Source organism: Anser anser (genome assembly GCF_964211835.1).
Source record: "Anser anser genome assembly, chromosome: 3".
Taxonomy (NCBI): domain Eukaryota; kingdom Metazoa; phylum Chordata; class Aves; order Anseriformes; family Anatidae; genus Anser; species Anser anser.
The window spans coordinates 27,135,229-27,154,280 of NC_139722.1; the positions used below are offsets into that span (position 1 = coordinate 27,135,229).

Consider the following 19,052-nt stretch of genomic DNA (forward strand, 5'->3'; position numbering starts at 1 on the left):
ATAGTGGCACAATAATGAAGGATATGACAGATGAAAACCAAGAAATTAAATGTATCTATTTCTCAGACCAAACAGCCCTGCTGGAGGACAGTTCTGAGTCTGGGTGTCTGTTCCACCTGTTATTGCAAGGTATGTGCATAGGCTTGCTGTCAAGCACCAACCTACATAGGGCTTTGGGACCATTAGCTAAAGAACAGAGGACAAAAGTAATGTAATTTTGTACTTAAAACATGTTATATGCTTGCTGAAGCTGCAGATCATGATTTAAGGTGATTCACTCAATGGTGAAAGATGGAGCTGCGTGCTGAGATTGTCCTGTAGCTGCACTATATTTTAGGAGGTAATTTGTGTTTGATAGAGTACAGGTGGGTGCATATGTTAATATATATTCATGATGACTTGCATGGAGGTGATTTTTTTTTTTTAAAGCAAGAAGTTTACCCATCCTTGCTTTTTTTCTAGCAGAATATCCATCAAAGAACCCTTCCCTGCCCAAAAAGAAACCCATCCTCCACAGCGAACCAGAGTTCAAACAGCAGAGGCATTTCAACACATCACAGAGTCCTGCATACTGGCTGGCTGCTTCTCAAGTTAAAGATTTATAATATATTTAATATGGATGAAAACTGGAACCACGGGTTGTAAACTATTAATGGAAGAGCAGTAGACTCCTGCAATCAGGTAAGGTCACTTGCTATGCACCATTGGAAAAGAATAGATTTGATATCATTCAGATCAATGCGCTTCAGTACATTCTTTTAAAACATCCCAGTTTCCAGGCAGCCTATAAACTCTAGCCATTTCCTGAAGCAATTAACAAAGCACAATGCAAAAGCAAAGCATAGATGAAAACAAAAATGAAATATCAACTGTAAAACGTGGAAAAAAACCTCATGCCACTTCTCACTAAGTCATGGCTAAGTGTTGTTAATTGTCTACTCTTTGTAATATTGTCAGGTGAACATCTGAGATTTTAACTGATTTATATGCCTGTTGTTCACTTTGCAATGCAAATGACTGGAAGTGCATGTGGTCTGTTGCCAAGTGTTGGCTGGGAAGAGGTAACCTGAAGTTTTTCGCTTCAGGAGTATCTTGAGTTCCTCATGAGTCGTTCCCACAGGACATATAACCTTACCTAATTTGATCATAAACATCTGGTTGTGTGAGTACTGCTGCACTGTCAGAATATCTTTTCAAATACTGTAGCATAACTCTTCCTACTGTAAATATTTGCAAGAAGAGATGACCAAATTCTGTGATCATGCATCTGGTAGTATTGCTGCTGGTACTAATAACAGAGTGCTTAACATAAACTATTTATACAGATAAATTAAAATGCATTACTTTGGAAGGAATAAGTATAAAAGAAAAATAAGAAGTAGATCATGACTTTTGTATGGACAGACAGGATAGTAGAGAATGCTCTTGTAAAGAGAATGACAGTTTGAGTCCTGCCATTTTCCTTGCTCAAGCACAGCTTAAACCTGTTGGGCCAAATTATTCCCTCTGTGATTCTTCCAAGGGCAACCACTACCCTAAAGATTGTCTCTCTGTTTCAGAATTATCTATAGGAAGGCTAAAAGCAATGCACAGGTGGAAATGTAGATGTTTTATATATATTTATAAGCTGTAGATTACACATATTATACACATTATACTTAAGTTTGGACTCCATACTAGTAATTGGAGTTTGGCTTTCATCCTGTCACTGGGGAAGGAAACCCTTGAAGCTGCTGGGCTCAGGCGTCATACTGCAATCACCTGGTGCCACAGAAATGACTTTTTTTTTTTTTTTCTTCAAGAAGCTAAAAACCTGTGTGACATTTAAAAAATAAGGTGAAAGCTTTAAGTTGTCATTATTCCTTAGGTGTTTTCACTTGCAGTTGCATTTATGTCATAGGTAGAGAAATGTCTCCCCTCCTCCATCTCCATGCTGAATTTGTGTAAACCCCCAGTCCTCTCAGAATCTTTAACATTGACTCGGTTATTTCTGAGTAGCTAAGGAGGAAATAGTGAACCACAACAATGCCAATAGATATCTACATGTTATGCACCAACTTTTTGTAGCATTACCTTCTCTATAAGCTTAGAATAATAGCACACAGGTGAGAGACAGCAATTCATGAAAACTTTTTTTCAGAAGGGGAATCCGTATGTGGCTCCGTTCTCTAGTTCAGTTTGACACTTTGATATATATTGTCTTTTAAGAGAAGAAGGATAAATTTTGGTGGTTACTTTAATGGGGAAAGCTGAGCCACTGTCAGATGGAGTTGTGCGTTTTCTGTTCTCTCAGGGTAACGTCATCTTGCTATTACTGCTTATGTTTTGGTTTGCAGTGAGTTATTTGTTGAAGGCACTGAGCTATTTGTTTGGCTGGGATAGGTAGTTGACTAAGTGGCTTTTGGCACATAACAGATCTGACACTATGACTAAATCCATTGCTGTCTGGAGCCCAGAAGATGAGATATGCTCTAAATATCACCTTTTCACAGTTAAAATAGAAAATATCTTATCTTATTTTGGAAAACGCATATTCAGATCCTATAATGCATCCCACAAATTTCCATGCTTTTATGAAGATTCCTGACAAATTTCATCTTACCTTTCTCCATTTGCAATTTTTTAAGCAACCACCGTGTACACACTGTCATCCCCTGGTAGTAAGGGTGGCAGTGACCTGAGAAGTGTAATTACCTGGATTCCTGCAGAAATCTGTATCTCTTTTCACCTTTTTCCTTTCATGAAGATTTGTTGAAATGCCCAAACCTTTTTTGTTAATCTGTAGTCATTTTTCTATGTTCTTTAATGTTTTATAAGCCTATTTAATCAGTCCATTATACAGCAGTATAAAAGTCACTTGAATGATATGTTCTCCAATAGTCATAACTTGCTTGGCTCAACACCAACAGGATAAACAGCTCCATAGATCTTTCTACATCAGCACCTATTTCTTCTTTCCCCAGACTTGACTTATAGGATAGAATTTATTTACTTCTATATATCTAAGCAGCGATGCCGTGTACCTCTACTCAGTTAACAAGTCTGCGCAGCTGTAGAGCTCTTCAGTCATGCTTTGATTATGTTTGTCTTCAAGATTTTCACTTGACATTATCTTAAAGGTGGATCTAGAGGCCATTGAGGCAACTCTGAGGCTTTGGACTGACTTCACTGAGGACCATTTCTGTCCCCAAGGGAACGCCCAGATTTTATATGAAGAAGATACATTGGCGATAACATTGTCCATTATCTGTCAAGCAAATTCATAATTAACATTTATTATTTAAAGCAAAAGCACGTCATCCTGACATTTAGTGAATACTATGTCCTAGCATCAGAGCCTTTTCTTAAGCTGCCTCTTGCCATTCAGAAAGACCATTCTAAGCTTTTAAATTGTTTCTAATTCTTGATGTGGCTTCCTGAATAGTAGTAATATATTTTATGAAAGTCTGTTTTCCTCACCGTTGACTGCTGGGATTCAATGAGGTAACATTAACCTGTCATTACACATTTCAAAACCTGACAAATCCCTGTACCATTTGAACGGAGACTTTTCCCATTTCGTGTATATAGAAGGAGTTCATATTTGTTCTGCAAGTCATTTCTCACTTCTGAAATTCATTCCTTCCAATGTGCAAAGGTTGTGTTAAGTTTCTGCATGTGGTTTCAGATTTACGGCTGCAGTGGTATTGCTAATCATGGGAGGCAAGTCTGAGAGGAAAAAGGAGTTAGGAATAGTTGGCGGTTCCCTGAGAAGCTGTATTAAATGTGTGGGTATGAATCATTTCAATGACGAGGAAGAATAGGAAGTGTTATAAGAAAAAAAAGCTAGCTAAAAGCAAATTCTAAGTCTAAAAAGAGCAGTTGTGGAGATTTGGTGAAGTTATTGAAGATGAATTGTAAACAATAAAACAATAAGAGAACAATAAGAGAAAAAAAACAGAAAGACCAAGACTTACAAAGATAGGCAACAAGGAACATTCATTATAAAAAGATCTCATTATATAGATACAACAGGAAGAAGAAAACTTTCCAGTCAGTGAAGAGGGAAAGTTATGGACAGATGAAACCTAAAATATAGAAATATTTAAAGATTTCTTTGCTTCATTTCTCACTAAAAGACCATCACTTGGCCAACTGTTATTTAGGCTGGCAATAAATGGATGAAAGCTTGGGTTAGACCCATGAAAGATTGGTAAGGAAAACACTTAAAGCAATTTAATACATTGTCTGGATCATGAACTCTGTCCCAGGATATTGGAAGAACTGGTTGAGAGTCATTATTGTCTTTGGGAACTTGTGGAGGGTAAGTGAAATTCTGAAGGAATGACAACTTGGTACCTATCTTCATTTTCTTAGGGAAAGAAGGATTTTATTCTTTATTCTGAATAAGAGAAAAACAGTCCTTCCAAATGTAAATTTTTTGTTCTCTCTGGATAGGACAAAAAGAAACAGGCTTTCAGTGCAGCAAGGCAAGACAGTAAAACATCAATCAATCAATCAATCAAATAAAAAAACACCCCAGACCCTGATGTTAAAGGGGTGCTTATTTGTGGAAACAGGTTGCCTAGAGAGGTTGTGGGAGCTCCATCCTGGTACATTGTTAAGATTAGGTTAGACAAACATCTACCAGGAATAGTGTAAGTATTTTTGATCCTACTTAAAGGTAAGAAATATATTGTATTGCCTCTCGAGGTTCCTTTCAAGTTAGATGCTTATTATTTTATAATATCATTAATAAAAATCACATCTTCTGTTATTTAGCAAAATAGAGAAATTTGTACAGCTGAACTCTGTTTTATTTTCACATCTGATATTAACTATTTGAAAAACAGACCTTTTAAAAAAGACTTTTTTTTTTCCCCTGTATTATATGAAAAACAAAACAAAACAACAAAACAAACCACTGTAGCCATTCCTCCTCTGGGTGTTTAATAATAAGTAACATTTTTAAAAAATAAAGTCAGTGAAGAACTACTCAAAACATACAGGGGAAAAAACATGGAAATCTTTTGCAGGAGGATTGTATAAAATGGACGGAAATGAAACTAATCAGTACTGAAAGCAAGCCCACAATTAAATGCATGTTTCCCATAAATATGTAGTTAACACTTCTACTTAGTTTATTCTCTCTGCCTGAGTCTGTGAAATGAACACAGCATGAGTGCCCAGTGTGAACGGGAAAGATGAGCTGGTATACACCTTCATCTGCTCTACTCCACAGCTTTCTAAGGCTGCATTTCTTAAAACAAGAGAAAGTCACCCCAGAGCAACATGTTGCACAATCATTTCTTCTCAGTCCACTTTCTCAAACCCCTGTTACATCCTAAGTGGTAGCAGAAACGCCAGCCTTGCCACGGAAAATATCCTTGGTGTACATTCAATTAGACGAAGAGTATAATGTCTCCAAGCATAGGTGTGCAACAAAAATATAGAAATTACACAAATTATGAAGACCTGAGGCAGTTCTTAACCCAGTTTGTAAACTGTCACCTGTGGGGACACGGCTCTGTTACCAGCAGAGAGACAGTGGCAGAAGGCAGCATCCTGACGCGAGGTGCATGGAGGTCCTGGGCCCTCCTCTGTGCCTGAGCTTTCTAACAAAGGACAGACCATACGCTGCCCATGAAGGCACAGTCTCTCTTTCTCCTCTGCTGATTATTGCAAAATGATAAAAGACCAGTAGCTTAGACCTTTTTTTCAAAGCATTAATGCTTCAGCACTTCCCAGGAGAGCTATGGATTCCTGCAGAGTCTATTTACTAGCTTATTTATAACAGAATGATGGCTTTAGTTACTTTTTGTGGACTTAGAGATATGAATTGACTGAGAGTCTTTAGGCCAATAAGAGGAAAATCACTGCATTAACTGTGCAGGGTAAATGACAAGTGCAGAGTCCTGCACAATTTCTACAACTCATAAAGGTCCTTCTGTTGTGGTAGGCCAACAGCAGAAATCATCGTTCCATTCTGCTAACTACAGAATTACTATATCTCACATCAGAGATGGTCTCTGTTTTTCTGAATGGTTTATAATCTGTGTTTTGAGCCAGTGGAAGGCCTTGACAAGCAGGTGGTGGGCACTGTAACCCAGATGATTATGTGCAATTAACCTGAAGTGACAGACACTGAACATCTGCCCTCTCATCTTCTGCTTAACCTTCACCTATGGCTGCTTTAACAATGGGCCTCAGTTTTTTGTTTTTTGTTTTTTAATTATTATTGTTATTATTCTCTCAGGCTTTCCCCTTTCTTCAGAAGCATCTTTGTAGCCTTTAATTTTCTTTCTGGACATTTCCATTTCTTACTAAATCTTCATAGCTCCCCATGGTCTTTTTACTATTTTCCTCTGATTTTCATATCCTTTTTGGTTTGGGCTTGCCAAAAATACCTAACATTTCAAACAGCTGTTATAGGAAATAATCACTGTTAACCTTTCATTAAACTCCCTCTCAATTTCGGTTATAACATCCTTGTTTCCCTTGGCTGCCTGTTATCTTTTAGCTTATGTATCTTTTGGCACACATTTATTTTTTTTTTCTTTTTTCTTTTTTTTCCCTAACAACATCTACTAAAATAGGACTGAATTGTGTTGGCACCTAGATGCCTGTTATAGGCAAATACAATTAAAATATTAAATTAAAATTAAAATATTAAAACAATATTTGTCAAGTAATATTAAAAATAGAATCACTGGAAAGCTCTTGGTTTTGAATACAGAAAAATCAAAATGAAAACTTACTGTCAAAGAACTGGGGGGATTCTTGAGTGGTGGGCTATGAAAGAAGTATTCTAATTTTGCTTGATGTTGGATGAAAATGCAGAGAGCTTTCCTCATTATTATAAATCATTGTGAATTCCACTATGCAAGAAAAGCTTGATCAATAACTTTAGCTTCATTTACAATATAAATGTCCTAAGAATGGCCAGAGTGCATTCCAGGCTGCATTGCATTGAAAGGATAGGACTGGTCTGAAACTTTTCTAAATGTTGGATTTGACTCACCTTGAGAGAGTCTTACACAAGCAAGGCTTCATGTCATGCAGTTCAGGCAATATATTTTGGATAAGTCAAAGGCACACATGTATGAAATAACAGATATGCAAGGGGTTATTTTTCTCCTTTGGTCTAACTTCCATCTAAGCAACACCTGACTAAAACCTAAAAATATGTCTTAGAAACATTCTCAGATACCTGGAAACACTGCTTCAGTTATTTTCTTATTATCATCACCCATAAGATAAAACCTTTCAGTACAGGAAACAATCAGTAAGTGCCTCTATAGGGGACTTGGTTGTGGCATTCTGGTTTTTATTTAGAGAAAGAATCCCGTCTGTCTGTCTGCCTGTCTTTCTTATATGTAAGGAACTCACAGCTAAATTATTTTATTATTCACATATTTCTCACCGAGGGCATTTTAAATATAACACAGGGATGATAAAAGCAGCTGAAGTTTAGGTATTGCCTTTCCTTGCCAATAATTTACAACAAAGCAGATGTGTATGCAAATCACATCTATTTTAATTCCAGAGATCACTAGCTCAGTCGATTACTTTAAAATAACTTACATCTTTAAAACATAAAATGTGATAAAGAAGCTTTAATCTTGGATAAGGAAGGTGTCAATAACTACCCAACCAAGGGCAAGACTGAAACATATGGTTACATTTTCCAGACTTTCATTGACCTCATGGGAGCTCTCAGTAACAAGTCAATGACAAAATCTATGTATAAGAGTAAGAATTGTGTGCATGCGTGTTGGAGGTAGTAGGACACATGTCTTGTGCTACAGATTATTTGTTTTTGGGGCAGATACATTCTGAAGATCATGAAAAACTGCATTTTCTCTACCTGAAAAAAAGCAGTGACATTGTAACTCAAAATGCATCAAAAGAAAAAAAAGTATACTTCTAGAGAGAAGCACAAAGACAGAAGCATTATTTGTACAATTGATTTCTCCCCTTTTCTGTGCTCACTTATGCCAATTTTATTGCAGCTCTGTCTGTGTAGAAGCCCCTTGTATGCTTGTACTCCCACTTCTACCTTCTTCAAAAGTTAGTGCAACCTCCATTACTCTCGAGAGACAGTCTCTCCTAAAGAGACCTGTCAGAAAAGGCACTCAGCAGTTCTGACAAACAGCTATCAAGACTTTGATTTCACAGAGTGGAATAATTTGTAGTCTTAGCCTTTCATTCTACAAGTCCTGTTGTCTTAGGCCTTCTGTCCACAGCTGTCAAGCACAGATATTTTACCCGTGATTCCTCATCTGACAGACGGTGTGATTAAAACCATGCCGAGCATCAGCTACGTTCAGAGATCCCATAAATGCTTCTAGTCTTATAATATCTTTTTCACCCTCTCTTTGAGGGATGGAGAAGTTCTCCTGCAATTAGCACCATTGACTGGGAAGCGATAATAGACTACCCCAGTGAAACAAACCCTTTCACACAGCGGGCAGGAAGAATTCAGTAACAGCAGGACAATTTTACTGTAGGAACAACTATGCTCGTGTGAGAGCAAACATCCTGGCATGGGCTGACATGTCACTTATTCAGGTTATCAGTGCAATGTAGGTACATCAAGAGCCCAAAAGAGTTTCATCCACTTTTTTTTTTCCAATTATTTTTTAGTCCCTGAAGTATGTCCTCACTGTCCTCACCTTTCCTTTGTTCTCATAATCACAGATGGTTTGACATCAAAATTTTAATATCTTTCTTTTCTGCTGGACATTGAAACTATTGATTTTAACATGTGTCTTATGTACATTTCTTTTCTTGTTCCAGGGTTTATTGGAAGGCAGATTGGTGGTTAAGATATACACTTTTTTTTTGTTCTCTGTATGTGAGACCTGACAGGATACAACAACAACTGCTGCCCTGATCCTAATAAAAATAGAAAAGATCTTACCAACTCATATTCAGTTATATGTCTGCCACTGAGGACAATAACCTTCCTCAAGCATTTCTAATTGTTGGCAAGATGCTGTGGGTACGAAGCAGTATTTTCCCCCTCATTTCTTTGTATCTTCTCTTTTCATTTCCTGGGTTTTATTTGCAAGCAGTTTGAAGATACTCCCAAGACCTGGAATATTGTTGTTATAGTGCTGCTTTTAAAAAATGCCAGGTTATGATGAAGAAGGGATATATTTAGAAAGCCCGGTCTGGGGTCCATAGTAGAGCTTTCCACTGATGTGCCATCAGTCACTAGTTCAACAGTAGACAAAAGATTTCCAAATAGGAAAAATCCTTGATATATGTCTCATAGAAGACACTTCTGAATGCTACAATTACAGCGTCTGGTTATTGATATATGGCGTACCCCCTCGAAGAGTGTAGGAACAGAATGATTCCTCTATAGAATTAAGCAAACCAGTAAAAGGAACAGTTTCAGTTCATTACGGTGTATACTTCTTCTAGTATATCTGTACCTCTTGTGTTTATCTTTTATTGTTTTTTCTTATTGTTCCCTGGTGAATTTGTACATGTACTCATGCATTACCATAATTGCTTTGGCTTGCCCACTCTGTTTTGTTCTTACATCTTGTATGTTTGAAATGAGTTAAATATAACAGGAGAAAGAGAAAAACCTCTGTAGTAGAATTTCTGTCACATTATCTCAAAAGAGAGTAGTTCATTTCTATGCTAATGGGGAGCACGTGGCTCAGGGTAATTGTTAGAAAATATTCCTTGCAGATATCTATCGTCTTTTATTGTTGAATACTAAATATTCTGCTTACAGTAAGGATGTAATTCACTCTGGGCAATAACACACCGAGCTTCATGCTACTCTAATTGCAACAAACCTCTGCAGTGTTTAGTCATGGTGGTGGACGAAAAAAGTTCACTCTCAATAAGCCACCCTGCTGCAGTGTGAGTCTGGCAATAAAATATACTCAGCTGAGGAAGGTCAACTGTGAAATGAATTTATAAGAGAGATTGACATGTCACAAAAAACTCTGATTTGATTCTAATAGGACTGATTTACTAAGCCTGTGTGTATGGCATCTGTTTATAATGTATAAAGTCTGTAGTAGTGTACGAAAATAATACCACTGTACAGATGTGGAAAATTTCCATTTTTCACCCACAAATGATAGTCTTGTATTGTCCATGAGGTCAGACTTGAAGATCATAGTCATTCCTCATGCCCTTAAAATTTATGAGCAAAAGCAGAACGGTCCACAAAACCTACTAATGCCTTAGCTGGGCAGACCTTTTATTTCTTGCAGAAATTTAGCTGAAGCAGTAATGGTTGCTATGAAAAAAAAAAGGAGAAAAAAATAAAGGACTTCTTGAAGCTCCTTTGTAAAATGAAGAGACAATAATCATTCTGAACTACCCAAGGATGTTTTGTGGCTTATTTATTGCTTGCAGTGCATGTTCAAGATTCTCCTATAAAAGGCATGGCTATACGCAAGTGCTGAGTATTGCTATTATTAATAAAGGACCATAATGGTTCTAAATTTAGAGTTATGGTTCAATACGGAGTTTAAGCTCTTTGCCTGGGTTACAGCCATGAGGGTATGCAAGTAAGCAGTCCCTGTCAATTACCGACAATGACATATGTAAGATAGTGCCTGCTTGTGTCTCATTATTTTGATTTGAAGACACCGTAGCAGGAACATTCAGAATGCTAAAACCCCAAGAGAAGATGAACATGCTGATAACAAGAGCATAAAGCTGTCAAAGGCAGAAAACCTTGAGTATGTCTCCAAGCAGGGCTTTTGCCAAACCACAAGCTGAACATACCCTTTGAATGCTGTAATGTATATTGTACTCTCCATCTTAAACATACTTGTGGAAGCAAAAATAAGCCTGTAAAATGCTAAAAATAACACCTTCCGCCATGTTTTTTGTATGCTGTATGCTTAGAGTAGCCTTTAAAAGAATGTAAAGACTTGAATGCAGATTCTTTTCTGCAGTCAAATCTGTTTAGAATCGTAGGGGCAGCATTAGGAATTTTTGTTAGTTTGTAATGGGCTACTAAGTACTTATTAGACCACATGTGAGCATTGCTTTTTTTGTCTTACCTTCAATGTATGCAGGCACTGTCTTGGAGCATGAAATTCCCTCGTAGTGCAGAGAGGTGAGGAGGCCCCTGTGAAGCATGGGCAGCAGCAGGCAGTGGTGCATGGCCACCAGTGACAGAGGGGAACAAGTGCAGTAAGAAGGGGACCCAGGCCCTGTGGCTGCTACCATCATGTCCTGTGTGATGGCCACACTGTTCTCCGCAGCAAGGAGGAAGGATTCTTTCAGGTGGGTATAATTCTGCATAGCAAGTCCTGCCCCAGAGGAGGAAGAGCCAGAAGGCCTCCCATTTAGCACAAGCTGAGGGACATTGCAGGGTATCTTCCAGTTGTATTTTCTGCAGATTTACTCTAGAGTAGCTCATTCAGGCTTGAAAGGTTAATTAGAGAAATCCTGAAAATGTTCTTAGTGCTGACTGGTTGTCACCAGCATTCCTCCACTGAGTACTTTCAAGTCAATCTACTTACAGGGGATTAAAATGACCCTTCTGTATGTTTATGAGGAATATTTTGACAGGAGCTAACATAAACCAGGTGTGAAACATACTGCAAGCACAGCTTCTCTTGGGAGAGCAGTCAATGAATCCACATTTAGTGTTTAATTATTTACGTTGCATTAAGCTTTTGCACAAGAAGTGATACCTGCTTTTTCACCTGAATAGCAGAGGTACCCTTCCTTAGTAAAGGTTAAACATATTGTTAACATGCTTGTGTCCTCAAAAATAAATACATTTATTTAACCACTATTTTTCCCCACAAAATAAACATTTCTGCCTTTATTTTTGGAATTCAAACTTTGATTTATTCAAGAAAAATATAAATAGGCACTAGTGTAGCTCACACTCGCAACAAGAACAAAATACTGTCACCAAAGTGATCTACCACCCAGGAGCTTACTGTTACCATTTCTTTACTCTGCAGGCTCATGCCACTTAAAAAAACCTCTGCAATCAGAAAATAAGATGCTTGAATTATTTAACATACAAGAGACCAAAGTGATATAAATGCAAAAGGCCAGCAAGCAAGATCAATTACTGTGTTGAGGATTGTCAAGAGTTTCTAGTCTCCAGAGACATTTGTAAATCCTGTATCCACAAAAGTGATATACTGTTTATCTAGGCCAGGCTGCCAAATGAAATACATATTTATCTCTTCCATTCCAGACTAAGCTTCATGTCAAAAATGCCACAAGGAAATATGAACAAGCACATGGTGATAGAAACCATTAGCTTTGTGGTTACATTAAGTTTTCCTCTTAATGCAGCTCATTTTCCATAACTAAGTATGCCCATTTGCATACCTTGTTTCCAGGCATATGTTACTGGCTCTGCTGAGGTGTGCAGCTGAACGCATATTTAGTCTGGAGTTTTACTAAAAGACTTTTTTTGAGCCAGGCAACTCATTTTCTTGATGCTTCCTGCGCTCTTTCCTGATTTCTTTATAATCAGATATCATGAACACCAACCTTTGCAAGGTTGTCCTGCGTGCAGGACAGCAGAGGGCAGGGTGTTGAGAAGGAATGTCAGGATGATACTGGAAAGAAATGCATATTACATTTAAATGAGTATCTGTAAATGTCAAAAAAGATTGCTTTTTTTGGTGTAGGATCAGGCCAAGGACAGAAAAAGACAGTTCTGCCCAGAGGTAGGCTAGGAATGAGCCCTATTCCTTAAGGAAACTAAGCAGGTGATTTACTGCAGATCTTGACCCCTCTCTTGATAGTCTTGTCTGTCTCCATATTTTCTCAGGCTGCAATATGATCAGCTCTTCAGCCTGCTTTTTCCTCTGCTGGGATGAAGACAGTAAACACCTTTGAAAATTGCTCTAAAACCTCTGCCATCTATGCAGAGCAAATAAGCTTTGTCTGTTTGCTGACCCTCTGGAAGTCATCTACAGTAGTCCTAAAGCAATCAGGAATACCTTTGCATGTGATACCCTTGATATAGCCTTCATTTTCCAGTCTTATACCTTTGCTATGCACATGCACAGCTTACATCCTAAGGGTCACTTGGTTGCAAAATTGCCTGCAAATAGAAAATGCCCAAACTGAAGCTGAGAGAACTGTAAATTAGGGAAGGCACAGTTTCTTATCTGAGGGAATGCTATGGCCCTGGGAGAGGGTCTTCCCACAGCTCTGCCACAAAACTCCCAGCTGTTGCCTGTCCACTGACCTTTCTCAAATGGCCACTGGATATAAAGATCTCAGTTTTTAGAACCTGACTGGGTATATCCATGTCCAGTTCTCAAGAGAAGTCTCAAGAAGACTCAACAACTACCACTGAAGGGATTAAAAGCCATGCATAAGGAGTCTGGAAAAATATCAGGCTATAAATTTATCCTACCTGGGTATTGATGTTTGTACCTTGGCTTTTGATGATGAGAAGCATGCGCTTACAGGACATATCTTATCCTAAATGAGGCTTTTCAACTTTGTCTCAAGAATTGCTTCCTGTAACTGCCTATTTCCTCTTCTTTGTTTTAAAGAGAATGTAGATGGCCAGCTCAGGAATGGATGCCTGCACTGAAGACGTTGAAGCCTAGATGCATCCCATCTGCTTGGTTGGTAAACAATATTGTGGCGTGCAAGGCCTGGGGCATCACACTGAACACTGACAACAAAATCTGTTCATTTAGTTGAGCACTGGCTATTTTATTTGCTAAATTATATGGGAGGTCCTTTGAAAAGCATAATGACATGTTTCTGTAGTTATTAACTCTGTCATGGTGAATTAGCACAAAGTAATACTGTCTGTAAAACCTTAATTCTACTGTTTTTTAACTTCTGAATCTTTGATGAAATGCCAGTCGATTCTTGGCATTTTTTAGAAGCAAAGCTGAAAAAAAATCCCTAAATTTTCCATTTTTGTGAGGGACTGTCCATTGATGGAGCTGGAACCTTCTATCGCACAGACCTTTGGCACTTCAGTGGTAGAATAACTGATAGCTGCTCCAGAATGTCATTGTCTATGTTTTCCAGCAGTAAAGTAGATTTAAAAGTGCCCTTTCCAAGGTGCTTTGTAGGTTATGGCTGATATCAGGGGTGTGGTGAGACTGAGGAATTTGAATTTCTGCATTTTGGAGGGGAAGTTCCATTGGTGTTTAGAGACCCTTCTTGACCCATCCATCATGGTCTCTTCCTCAGTCCTCTCAAGTCCTCCCAAGAAAGCTCTTTCTCAGCTAACCTCACTGTTAGCTTCTCCTGACTTCCTATCCAGTCCCTAACCATTTCTTGTCCTCACCTAGTCCTTCCATGGTTTCTTCCTTGTCCCCTGTTTTTGCATCAGGTGGCTGTCTTCTTCTTGCCACCTGGGTGCCAAAACTGTTTTTTTTTTGACTACAGAAGGCTGTGTCTTGTGTTTTTGTTCTTGTGTTTTGGGGCAGTATGGAGGAACAATGGCAAGGGAAGGTGCAAGTTGGGAAAGGATCTTGCCGACCTACTGTATAAAAATGGAAGAGCTGCAAGCAGGTTACCTGTAGGCATTGTGTGTCATGATCCCAGAAATGGGAACAAGTCCAGCCTTCAGGAAAACTCTTCTGCCAAACTCAAAAGTCTCCTTTAAAACACATGCCATAATTTATTGATGAAATAGGTGGATTATTTTACATGAGAGGACTCACTAATTCTTAAGCATGTTACAGGTGACACTAATACTGTTCTCTCTACTGTTGTTATGTTCTGAAAGTGGTGTGTAAGAGTCGGGGAAATGCAGGGAAATTGCCACCAGATGGTTTGAGATCAGTCCTGTCAACAGATTGAGGAAATGCAAAAGCCTGGGCTAGTATGGAGAGGGCTGGGCTGTTGCTTAAGGGTGGTTTCTGTGCTGCGTGTGTGTGTCTTTAAGGTGATCAGAGTATCAGTGACACAATAAAAGGCAAGGCAGAGCTCACCAGATGATGGCTGGAAAATTTAAACTTATTTTTATTTAATATAGCAGCTGCACAAAAAACAATTCCTTTAGAGGTACAGTATTTCCCCAGGAGGGCTCAGCATTTCCCTAACTAGAGACAAGTGCAATCCTCCTCTAAGCAGTTAATTTCCCTTGACTTTCCAAGTGCACGGTACCAAACCAAGCCAGCTGTGTTTAGGTGCCCTCACACAGAATTAGGTACCCTGCTTGCAGCACACGGATTTGAAACTGCATGGCTTAGCAGCTGGACTAGAATTATTATTAGAGCCATAATGTACTTAACAGGAAAAAAAAATCAGTAAGGTTTTATAAGAAAAGCAAGATACTCTGCTAGCTTTGCATAAGCCTTGCAGCTTGTTAATGCTACCATGGAAGCAGTCTTTGCCCTTTTCCATCAAGCTGTCTTTGTGTGGTCTCTGTAAGATGAAGCATCTGGCATAGCAGCCAAAATCTGTGAGAAAACGTAATATATTTGGGGGCTTATGTCTTAAATGTGTTTAAATGACAAACTCTTCAAACCAGCAAAGAAATAGAGTTGGTCAGCCCTGCCACTGGCTTCCCTGAGCATCCTAACCCAGCACAATGCGGAGAGGGGAGTGCTCACAGCCTTGTTTCGAACTCAGGCAAGGCAAACCTCAGATGGTGTTAGACCACCCCAAAGGAGCAATTTCCGAAAGCTTTGCCTTAAAAGTCTTGCATTGTGCTGCAAACAGCAGCTGCCAACCCGTTGGCAGGCTTGGTGTTCAACAGTGAACTTAAGCTGGAAAGGGGCAGATCATTTAACTGTGACACCACATAATTTGTTGTTACTGAAGTCCATATTTATCCTATTAATAAAGAGCGTGGCATTAACATTTTGTGTAAATGAGGATAATTTATTAAGTGAAAGAAAAAGAGACCAAGGAAAACAGATTGCTCTAGAGAGCAAAGAAATATATCACTGCAAACATACATAATGAATGCAATTTATAAAGCTCTTTTAATTAAAAGTTTCTAAGTTGAATTATTTCATTTTGTTGCAAAATGTGAGCACGTTTTAGTAAGCCAAACTTCTCAGTTGATCCTGAGGCCCCTTTTAAGAGAAAATGACTATTATGCTTATATCTGTCTATTTGTCATTAAGAAATTGTTTATTTATAGTTTATGAAAGTGGTGTAAGCACAGGGTTTATGGGCTGTATTTTTGTTTATCAGTGTTTCTCCTGAATTAATTTCCAGCTACCTAGACTTTTTAATAATCATAATTTTTCTCCTTTATAGGAAAGATAAATAATACCAATGCTTGCTTTCTACTTTTTATAACAGACTTGAATAACTATCTATCCCCTAGCTTGGGAACATGAATTCCTACTGTCCCACTTGTCAAACATATGCTGCACAGTATCATATATTCGAATGCACTTATAGAAAGAATGCATCTATTATAACGACGTATCTGATGAATGAAGGTAGGTATTTGCTTTGAACATCAGTGAAGAAGCTTGGCTCAATTCTGTCCTGTAAAAACTTCAGTTTTGCACAAGATGTTGCTGCACAGACCAAAGCAAAGCTGCATTCACAGTGTTTGAAAACATTGATCAATTGGAGTGGACATTGGGTATGAATGGTAAAGAAAAATATTTTCTGCCTTAGAATCTTGATTGCCACCTCACAACATAGCCACCTGAGATGGAGCCATGCACTGCTCAGGAAACAATCACTCCCTTCTCCTGAATTTTAAGGTTCAGTATCAACATCTCAGGAAAGTCTGGGACTAGAAATAGGTGTTGGATATCCATTCAGAAACTGACTTGATATGGCTTTGAGATATTAAGCTTTAATGGAATGTGAAAATATTGTACTTAAGCAGAGGTACCTACGTATTTTATTTATTTATTTATTTTTTTTCATGTATGTGTGCTGCCTGGCCTCCTCCTGTGGTAACTTCCTGACCAGTAAAACTGATTTTTTGGGTAAGGATGCTATATCATGTTTTTAGTATGCTCGGGGAGTGGTAGGTAAGAAACAAGCTTGTGACACATCTCACATTAATATTCCCTCCTCCTGATTCCAAGCAGATTTATACATTGCTTTATTCCCCGATCAGCTTAATTTTTAGAGCAAAATCTGTGAGATTCAGTCAGTTCTGAATCAGAGAAAAACCCTTCTCTCCTCGGGTTTACTGGAACTTAAAGTGCTAAAAGCACCGGAGTGAAATTTGCCTGGGTGACTCTTCCTCAGAAGACTGAAGAGCAGAGGGAATGAATCTGTCCTTGGAGCATCATTCTGTATGCCCACAGAAGCCAAATTCACTCATGACACTTTTTTCAGTGAATGAGCAATTTAGAAAAGCTATCCTTAAATCACCTTTAAAAATGACTAATAAATTAAATCATTATAAAAATAAAGGCCTTGCATCTATGTCAGGAAAAAAGGTGCTAACCCTTGCTAATACTTGCAAATAGCTCTTCTATTGATGTATATTAGAAATTGTATTTGGCCACAAGAAAGTGAAGAGAGCTATATATGCCAGAAATAGAAGAGGACTCCTGAGAACCTTTTCACTGAAGTTTGGGTGTGAGGAAATGAGTTTTCTAACCCTTCAATTAGAAGCCCTCAGTGCAGATCCTGAGAGTTCATTATTCAGCTTTCATGAAATGCTGAAGTTTGCAGCTTCCTTCTGAGACACTGAAGTTAGGATTTCTTCCAACAATTTTTTTTTTTTTTAGTTTTAGTTAAAAATTATAAGGTTTATTTTACCTCTATTTGAGGACCTCAGTCCTTCCCCCAGACATAAACAGGCTTCAGTCTGTCAGTTGGCCCTCCTCCTGCTTACCAGAGCTTCTGTTTGAGTAATCTCACAACTTCAAAAACTTGCATAAGTATAATGTAATTTCATTTGGTATTGAAAGAGTTCCTGTCCTTTTTTCTCCATGCAAGTTTCAAGAGTCAGGGAGTCTTTTATGTTTTAGCAATTTCCCTCCTACATCATCATTTTGCATTGTCAAGTGTTCAAAGAAACAGCTAGGAAGCTGTCTTGGTCCTCTTCACAGCGCTGATTATCAACCTGCTGCCCTTTGCAAGGCTGTCATGTTCAAGTACAGGATCCAACACTTTCTGAAGGAAACTGCCAGCACTTATCTCTGGATTCCTTATTCTCTTTGCTCCAGACAAATATGGACATTACTTTTCTGGCTTTTTTAAGTAGACCACAGTCCTGGCTACAAAAAGGCCTGTGATGGGCTGAGGAGTAAGTAGACTCCTCCAAGTAAAGCAGGCATGTACTCGGACTCTCTTACTGCAAAGACTTTATGTACATTTCAAAAAACTCTTTCAGTCCTGTGTACTAAAATTTTGGAGTGCTTTGATTGTCAGATGACAACATGTGACGTTGGGAGAGTTTTGGGGCTTATTTCGCCTTAATCTTCATGTTTCAAGAATGTGTTGGTATGTTCATGTCTCATCTTGCCCTGCATAGTGTCCTGAATTCATTTAAAGCATCACCTACCTTTAAGATCATCGCTCCCAAATATCAGGGATGCATCTTGGCGCTCTGGGGATTAAAAGGCTATTACAGGAATTGAAAATGTTACCATTAGTGCATGGATAGCATCATTTTGCTGTTTTCCCACATAGAGATCAGATTTTTCCTCTCCTGCTGTTCTTTGTTCCATAAATCTATGGAAATAGGCAGCTGCCTGGAGGTGGTGCTGATGTACTCTTCTTGATCACAAGCTGTGCAATGCCTCTGAAAAGCCTCTGAATACACTGGAGTGAGCGACAGTTTGATTTTGTCTGGCATGCACAAGCTAGCAGCATTCAGTTACATCTTTATGTCCTTTACATTTTATGTTGCTGAAACTACTTGCAAATATCATGCGGCTATATTGACTCTTCTGTGAGGGAGTGCTGGTCTTCAGGCTGTCTTCTGCTTCTCAAACACATTGCATAGCCTTCCAGATACCAGGATACTGCAGGAAGGCAATATGGATATCCAAAAACTACCTGAGAAAAGCATCAGAAATTCAGTAACCAGTAAAAATATGAACTTCAAGTGTGAGTTCCTCATTTTGTAAATGCAAACGGCTTGGGAGAGTGTTTCAGTGATGTACGTCAGTTTGAATCATGGTGCCTGGGAAAGGCTG

General features: G+C 38.5%; 1 long non-coding RNA gene across 1 annotated transcript; it reads left to right on the top strand.

The window, feature by feature from the left end:
• The first annotated feature begins 264 nt into the window (after positions 1-264).
• On the top strand, positions 265-16,240 carry LOC310896429. Its single transcript, XR_014581480.1, has 3 exons — positions 265-681; positions 11,040-11,250; positions 13,506-16,240. It is a non-coding gene; the product is annotated as an uncharacterized lncRNA (long non-coding RNA).
• Positions 16,241-19,052: the final 2,812 nt, after the last annotated feature.